Here is an 8,931-nt window from a genome sequence, read left to right as displayed (position 1 = left end):
GTTAGTAGTGTTATGCGGGGTGTTTTTAGTCCGACCTCTCGTCCTAAAAACGCCCGCGACTGAGCGGGGTCCTCTTTCCGGACCGGAAGTAAAGCACCCACAAAGGAACAGGGAATAAAAACTCGGCAGTACATCTTAACATATCTATTGTCTTAGTTCTAACCACTTTACAATATAGTAACAAAGAGACATTGGATATGGTTTAGACAGGATAACAGAGTTGACTTCCCAATACAGATGTACACACATACATCAAGGGCAGAACATGGTGATATTCAGACATACACAAATTGTGAGTCACTAACACACAACACCAGTATTACAGTTTGGGCATAATTGTCGTTTAATATTCTGGTCTGGATGCACTAGGGGTGGAAAGGGCAAAGGATCAGGTAGGTGAATGTTTCTATAACATGTCAGGGTGTAAGTCGCGGCACTCAGAATTGTCACTTAGCCGCGGCGACACTATTTCACTGGTTTCTGTCTATTCTCGGCACGCCACTAGTATAGACCCAATGTTTCTGATCGTCTTTATGTCCGTACCTATTAATTCTTATTTCCTGTCTGGACATTCATATAACTGTGTGTCACTTATATTATTATTGTCTTCACTGTTTCACTGTCACTGTTCACTCCCGTCTCTGTGGTTAAGACATAAGAGAGGAGTTGAGGTCACTACTATGCCCTTGGTTCCTAGGCTAACAGAGGCGGTGCCCGGGTATGGGAGGGGGCCCTACTGGGGAGCCCTTCTGAAGGAGGCAGTGAACAACCAGCAGGGGTGTCGTTGCCAGGGTCTTCTTCGTCAGTGGGGTGCAGGGAGGCTCTCCGGTCTGGGGGCCTCGACCTGATAGATGGCCTTCGTGTTGGGGCCTCGTCGTTGGGGTGCAGGGAGGCCCTCTAGTCTGGGGGCCTCGACCTGATAGGTGGCCCTCAGGGCTGGAGCCAAACAACTCCAAAAGACAGGCCTGCCGCCTGTTACTCTGGGTGGAGGGCCGTGGGGGAGTGGGGCCTAGGCAGCCCTGCTGTGGGGCCTGCTGGCTGGAATGGGGAGCCCGGATGCTGCGGTCACCTACTGGGCGGGGCGCCGTCAGGAATAGACTGTGGCACCTCTTCTGTTGGGTGTCCATCAGGGGCCGGGACCATCCAGGAGTAGGCTGCAGGACCGGGACAAGACCACTCCACCATTCTTGGTACAGCAGCATATCCGGGGAACCACACCTGCAGGGAGAGAGAAAAGAGCCTCCCATGCAGCCAAGAGGTGGAGAGCCGGCCGTGCAAGGGACCTTCTCTAAGAGAGCCCTAGGAATTGCAGATGAAGGGCGTACAGTGGCCGCTCCTTCCCCCACACATACAGTGGCCATTGTGGCGGCTCCGCAATTCCTAAGGGCAGCAGCTGAAGGGCATACAGTGGCCGCTCCTTCCCCCACACGTACAGTGGCCGTTGTGGCGGTTCTGCAATTCCTAAGGGCAGCAGCTGAAGGGCGTACAGTGGCCGCTCTTTCCCCAACACGTACGGTGGCCATTGTCGCGGCGCTGCTCCCATAAGGAGGAAGAGGCAGATGAGGAGTGTACAGTGGCCGCTCCCTCCCCGGCATGTACAGTGGCCATTACCACGGCTCTGCCTGCCAAGCGGGAAGTAACTGAAGGGCGTACAGTGGCCGCTCCTTCCCCGGCACGTGCAGTGGCCGTTACTGCGATGTTACTCCCGTAGGAGGAGGAGAAATTGAACGAGGGGCGTACAGTAGCAGCTCCCTCCCCAACACATACAGTGACCGTTATCGCAGCTCCACTTCTCCTTCCTTTGCCAGTCGGAGCACGCTCAATAGCTAACGCTCTGAGGCCGTCTCCAGATGTGGCTGTAGCTGAAGAGCGCACAGTTGCCGCTCCTTCCCCCACACGTACATTGGCCATTGTGTCGCCGCTACAGGGGGAAACAACTGAGGAGTGTACAGTGGCCGCTCCTTCCCTGGTATGTACAGTGGCTGTCACTGCGGTGTTGTTTGGGACTGAATCTGGAGCAGTCCCACCCCGAATCTGGTGAAGGCTGCTCCGCTCGCAGCATCATCCCTTTTTCCTGCGTGGTTATTGTTGGGTCGGTTGAATGGAAGAGGGACTCAAGGTAGGGGTGCCCCGGCGCCCTTCTCACTCTGGGTCAGTCTCACTCTGACCTGGCCTGCCGTGGTGTCCTCCTGGGGTGGTGGTGGGGCTGTTGCTTGGCAGCGGGGTGGGGGTGGCGGGGTGGGGGGGTCCGGCAGGGGTGGAGGTGTGTATTTTACCACCATCTGAGGTCAAAAAATCACGGCTCCGTGACTGGAGGTGGTATGTGCTGGTGGCGGATGTCTGGTGGGCCGGATAGCGGTAGAGGCATCCTGATCTTGTGGTAGTGGTAGTGAGAGTTGGTGTTGGCGATGAAGGTGGGGAGGCATGTGGTAGCGTGGGCATCCCGTCATGGTTGTGAGCAGTTGTTGTTCGTGGTGTGGGGTGTCGTGTGTAGTGGGCATGGTTGGTGGGTAATGGGTGGCCAGGAGTGGACGAATGGGTGGAGTGGGTGGCAGGTGGGGTTGGTGCACGTGGAGGGTTGGTGGGTGATGTGTTGCGTGGTGCGGTGTGTGGTGGGGTGCGGTTGGGGTGTGGGGGGAGTTGTTGCGGTATGGTGGTGGTGGTTGTTTCCACGGCCATGAAGGTGGGAGTTGGTGCTGGGTGGTGTGGTGCGGTGTTGGTGGTGGGTGTAGTGGGCAGTGATTGAAGGTGGTGGGTTGGAGGGGGTGGGGTGGGGTGGGGGAGGTGAGCAAGGAAAGAGATGTGGGTGAGGGTGAGAAGATGGAGGGTGTGATAAGGAAGGCGAATGAGTTGGCCATGTTGGTGGGGAAGATGAGTGGTGGGGAAGTGATGATGGTAGGTGGTGCGGAGTGGTAGATGGAAGGCAGTAGACAGGAGGAGGTGGTTTTAGGAAGTAGGTTACGGGAAGATGAGGTAAGGGTTCTAGGAGGCCTGTGAAGGGGGAGGCAGGCTTTGTGTTGAAGGGGGATAGGAAGAGAGGAGGCAATAGTGGTGGAGAAAGGGGTGTGTGAGGTGGGAAGGCTAGGAATAGAGGTAGGAATAGGAGAAGGTAAAACAAAAGAGATAGTGAAAGGAGAGGAAAAGGAAACTTGACGTTTCCCCCTGTCATAGACTGGGGGAGATGTGAGGTGGCCCCCGTCATTACGGTGGGATGCGGGGGCTGTGGGGGGGGCGCCTTCTGTGCCTTCTTCGTGGTAGTTTCCTTCCCTGAGGCTCAGGGTAATCGGCGTATGATGGAGAGGCTTGTAGGCACCCTTGTGTCGTTTTGCTGTACCGGGCAGTTTTTAGCAGCTCACGGATGTCGCAGATTGGGCATTCGTTGCAGCAAGGACAAAATTCCCACGGGTTGATGGCAATGAGGTTCATGGGAAAATGATTCATTTCGCCGATTCTTTGAGGGGTGGAGTGGACAGCTAGAAGGCGCCTCATTAAATTGATTTGTTTATCCAGGTCTCACGTCGGTTCATGTATGATAAAATGTTCTTTAATGAAGCTGGGGAGGATCCTGAGGAGTTTGTGGAATATAAGTTGTTCCTGGGTTTCTGCGTCTGTGTCCGGGTACGCAGCGGTGATGCCTAGCCTGGACGAAAGTGTCGTCTAGGCTGCCGTCGTAAGTGAGGGCGTCAAGTTGTGAAAAGGCGACAATTCTGCCCAGTGAAGACCTGACAACCTGTTTCACAATGTGTGAGAATTGGTCCCATGTCAATTCAGGGACGATTTTTGAGGCAACAGTAGCGATTATTTTGCCCAGGTTCGGTAGTGTGACTGCTATTTTCTCTCTGTCGGTGTCAAACCCAATATCTAAGAGAGGTTTCACCATATCCAAGTAGATGTCAATGTCATATTGTTTAGGGTTGAACCTTGGCAATTGGATGTGAGGTTTGGCTACCATTGTGCAAGTTTCCCTTATTGTGTTCCTCCATGCTTTAATCAGATCCAGAACCACCGCTTGCCACCAGTGTTATGCGGGGTCTTTATAGTCCTACCTCTCGTCCTAAAAACTCCCGCAGCTGAGCGGGGTCCTCTTCCTCGACCAGAAATAAAGCACCCACAAAGGAACAGGGCATAAAAACTCGGCAGTACATCTTAACATATCTATTATCTTAGTTCTAACCACTTTACAATATAGGAACAAAGAGACACTGGATATGGTTTAGGCAGGATAACAGAATTGACCTCCCAATACAGATGTACACTCATACATCAAGGGCAGAACATGGTGATATTCAGACATACACAGATTGTGAGTCACTAACACATAACACCAGTATTACAGTTTGGGCATAATTGTCATTTAATATTCTGGTCCGGATGCACTAGGGGTGGAAAGGGCAAAGGGTCAGGTTGGTGAATGTTACTATAACTTGTCAGGGTGTGAGTCACGGCACTCGGAATTGTCACTTAGCTGCGGCGACACTATTTCGCTGGTTTCTGTCTATTCTCAGCACGCCACTTGTATAGACCCAATGTTTCTCATCGTCTTTATGCCTGTACTTATTAATCCTTATTTCCTGCCTGGACATTCATATAACTGTGTGTCACTTATATTATTATTGTCTTCACTGTTTCACTGTCACTGTTCACTCCCGTCTCTGTGGTTAAGACATAAGAGAGGCACTGAGGACACTACTATACCCTTGGTTCCTGGGCTAACAGAGGAGGCGCCCAGGCGTGGGAGGGGGCCCTACTGGAGAGCCCTCCTGCAGGAGGCAGTGAACAATCCGCAGGGGCGATGTTGCCAGGGTCTTCTTTGTCAGTGGGGTGCAGGGAGGCTCTCCGGTCTGGGGGCCTCAACCTGAAAGATGTCCCTCGTGTTGGGGCCTCATCAGTGGGGTGCAGGGAGGCCCTCCGGTCTGGGGTCCTCAACCTGATAGGTGGCCCTCGGGGCTGGGGCCAAACAACTCCAAAAGACGGGCCTCCTACCTCTTACTCCGGGCGGAGGGCGATGGAGGAGTGGGGCCTAGGCAGCCCTGCTGTAGGGCCTGCTGGCCGGACTGGGGAGCCCGGATGCTGCGGTCACCTACAGGGCGGGGTGCTGTCAGGAGTAGACTGCGGCACCTCCTTTGTCAGGCGTCCGTCAGGGGCCGGGACCGTCCAGGGGTATGCTGCAGGACCGGGACAGGACCACACCACCACTCTTGGAACAGCAGCACCTCCAGGGAACCACATCTGGAGGGAGAGAGAAAAGGGCGTCCCATGCAGCTGAGAGGTGGAGAGCTGGCTGCGCAAGGGACCTTCTCCGGGAGAGCCCTAGGAATCGCAGATGAAGGGCGTACAGTGGACGCTCCTTTCCCCACACGTGCAGTGGCTCTTGTGGTGGTTCCGCAATTCCTAAGGGCAGCAGATGAAGGGCATACAGTGGCCGCTCCTTCCCCAACACGTACAGTGGCCGTTGTGGCAGCACTGCTCCCGAAGGAGGAAGAGGCAGATGAGGGGCATACAGTGGCCGCTCCCTCCCTGGCAGGTACAGTGGCCGTTACTGCGGCTCTGCCTGCCCAGCAGGAAGTAACTGAAGGGCGTACAGTGGCCGCTCCTTCCCCGGCACGTACAGTGGCCGTTACCACGGTGCTACTCCCGAAGGACGAGGAGAAAGTGGATGAGGGGCGTAAAGTGGCCACTCCCTCCCCGACACGTACAGTGGCCGTTATCGCGGCTCCACTTCTTCTTTTGCCAGTTGGAGTGCGCTCAATAGCTAACGCTCCAAGGCTGTCTCCAGATGTGGCTGTAGCTGAAGGGCGTACACTGGCCGCTCCTTCCTACGCAGTACATTGGCCATTGTGGTGGAGCTACAGGGGGAAACAACTGAGGGGCGTACAGTGGCCGCTCCCTCCCCAGCACGTACAGTGGCCGTTACTGCGGTGTTGTTTGGGACTGAATCTGGAGCAGTCCCACCCCGAACCTGGTGAAGGCTGCTCCGCTCGCAGGGTCATCTCTTCTTCCTGCATGGTTGTTGTTGGGTTGGTTGAGCGGAAGAGGGACTCAAGGTAGTGGTGCCCCAGCGCCCTTCTTGCTCTGGGTCAGTCTCACTCTGACCTGGCCTGCCGTGGTGTCCTCCTAGGGTGGTGGTGGGTCTGCGGCTCAGCAGCGGGGTGGGGGGTGGCAGGGTGGGGGGTCTGGTTGCGGCGGAGGTGTGTATTTTAAGTAGGATAGGAGGGAACAAGAGTTAGACAAGGAGAGAGCAATAAGGAGTAGGAGAGTAAGAGTAAAGTAGGAGGACTGCAGCTAGCAGAAACTGCTACTAACTATTGGCTAAAAGGGTCATGCCAAGTTTTTAATCTTTATTCACATAATTGTCTCACAATAAACCCCATCTACCGAAGTCTGCATAGTTCATCATCCCACTTAAAATACGAAGAGGATAACAGAACAGAGAAAGCTTACAACATCTCACCATTACTCTCTCTCCTAGTGCCTCTCCCTAGGACGATTCAACCAGATTACCTTCTCTGTATATAAAGTACCCGCCGCCGCCAGACCTCTCACCCCGCCACCCCCCATCCCACCACCAAGCCACCACCACACCACCACCCCAGGAAGACACCACGGCAGGGTTAGTGACCCAGGACAAGAGAGTCACAAGGACACCTCTGTCCAGAGCCCCTCTTCCCTGCAACTGTCACAACACCAGGTGAGCAGGAAGAGACAACGACCCTGCAGGCAGGCCAGCCTGCAGCAGGTTCGGGGTGGGGTTGATCCAGAGTCAGTCTCAGGCAACACCGCGGTACGGCCACCGTATGTACCGGGGAAGGAGCGGTCACTGTACGCCCTTCAATTGTTTCCCCCTGTGACACTGCCATCACGGCCACTGTACGTGAAGGGGGAGGGAGTGGCCACTGTATGCCCCTCAATCACAGCCACCTCTGGGGACGGCCGCGGGGCGTTAGATTGAATACGCCCCGACTGGCAGAGAGCGGAATAGTGGAACCGCGATCACGGCCACTGTACATGACAGGGAGGGAGTGGCCACCATACGCCCCTCATCCACTATTACCTCCTACTACGGGAGTAATGCCTCAGTTACTTCCCGAAGGGCAGACAGGCCCACGGCTAAGGCCTTAGTGTGTACAAGAGTAGATAGACCCTCGGCTATGGCTTCAGTACGTACTGGAGAGGGCGCTGCCCCTGTGCACCCCTCTCCTACCTTTTCCTCCTGTAGGAGTAACACCGCGTTCACGGCCACCGTACATGACGGGGAAGGAGCGGCCACCGTACGCCCTTCAGTTACTTCCCAGCAGGTGGGCAGGCACACAGCTACGGCTGCAGTGCGTGCAAGGGTAAGTAGACCCTCGGCTATGGCCTCAGCACGCACCGGAGAGGGTGCTGCCCCTGTGCACCCCTCTTCTACTTTTCCTCCTGTGGGAGTAACACCGCGTTCACGGCCACCGTACATGATGGGGAAGGAGCGGCCACAGTACGCCCTTCAGCTGCGAGCCCTAGGAGTCACTAAACTGCGTTCACAGCCACCGTACATGACGGGGAGGGAGCGGCCACCGGACGCCCCTCATTCGTGACTCTGAAGGCTCTCCCTGAACAGGAGGTCCCTTGCGAGGCCGACCCCTTTCCTCTCGGCTGCGTGGGACGCCCTTTGTCTCCCCACAGGAGCAGTTCCCCGGAGGTGCTGTCGGAGTTGTGGCGTGGCCGAGTCCAAGCCCTACCACCTACCCCTGGGAGGTCCCTGTCCCTGACGGACACCTGACGGAGGCGACGCCGCAGTTCACCCCTGATGACGCTTCTTCCTGTAGGTGGCCGCAGTCCCCGGACTCCCAGGTCTGGCCAGCAGCCCCCAGGCCCAGACAACCCAGGCTCTCTCTCTTCTCGGAGCCAGAGGCGCCAGGCCCGCCTCCTGCAGCTGTTCGCTCTAGTCCCGAGGGCCACCTGACAGGTCGAAGCCCCCAGACCGGAGGGCCTCCCTGCACCCCAACGACGACTACCACCCGGGCAGTGACGCCCCTACGGACAGTGTGCTGCCTCCTTCAGGAGGGCTCCCTGTAGGGCCCCTCTCTCACACCCAGGACACGCATCAGGTGATACCCAAGGAAAATATGGGTACGTAGTGACACTATTAAGGCTAATACAGTGAACAGTCAACACAGTAGTGTACAGTGACAAATAACAGAATAAAGGCCCAAGTGATATATAAATGACTATAGTCACACTCAGTGCACAGTGACCCAATACCTGGCAGAACAGAAAAGACCGATAACTATATTCAGGAGGACGTATAGAAATCGTGGGTTAGAACAGAGGCGTGTGGGGTTCATTAGAAACTTGTGACCTAGTGCTACTGTGACTAAGTAACTCTCGCGAGTGTCGCGACCCGCATCCTACCCACTTATGGTAATATTCATTCCCCCTCACTCTAGGTTACGTCCTCCCCTAGTGAAACGAACTCAGTATATAAAACACCATCTCTGCCCAGGAATATTATTTGGGTACTGTAATATTAGCATCAAATATTCCTGTACAAGTGAAGAGTGACCTATTGTGTGTGTAATCGTACCCATTTGTATTAAAGGCTAATTCTGTGTTTCCTGTCTCTATACATATCCAATATCTCTTTGTGTATATTGTCACGGTGTAAGAGTTAAGGTAATAGATGTGTTAAGGTGTACTGTCTGGTTTTTATGTCCTGTTCTTTTGTGGGTGCTTTACTTCCGGTCCGGAAAGAGGACCCCGCTCAGTCGCTGGTGTTCTTAGGACGAGAGGTCGGACTAAAAACACCCAGCATAGCACTGGTGGCCAGCGGTGGTTCTGGATCCGAATAAAGCATGGAGGAACAATAAAAGGAAACTTGCACAATGGCAGCCACACCTCACATCAAATTGCCAAAATTCAACCCGGAGCAATATGACATTGGTGTATATTTGGATA

Source organism: Coenobita brevimanus, chromosome 44 (assembly GCF_032717465.1).
Source record: "Coenobita brevimanus isolate Jiangsu-jjx chromosome 44, ASM3271746v2, whole genome shotgun sequence".
NCBI lineage: Eukaryota > Metazoa > Arthropoda > Malacostraca > Decapoda > Coenobitidae > Coenobita > Coenobita brevimanus.
Note: the sequence above shows the minus strand (reverse complement) of the source record.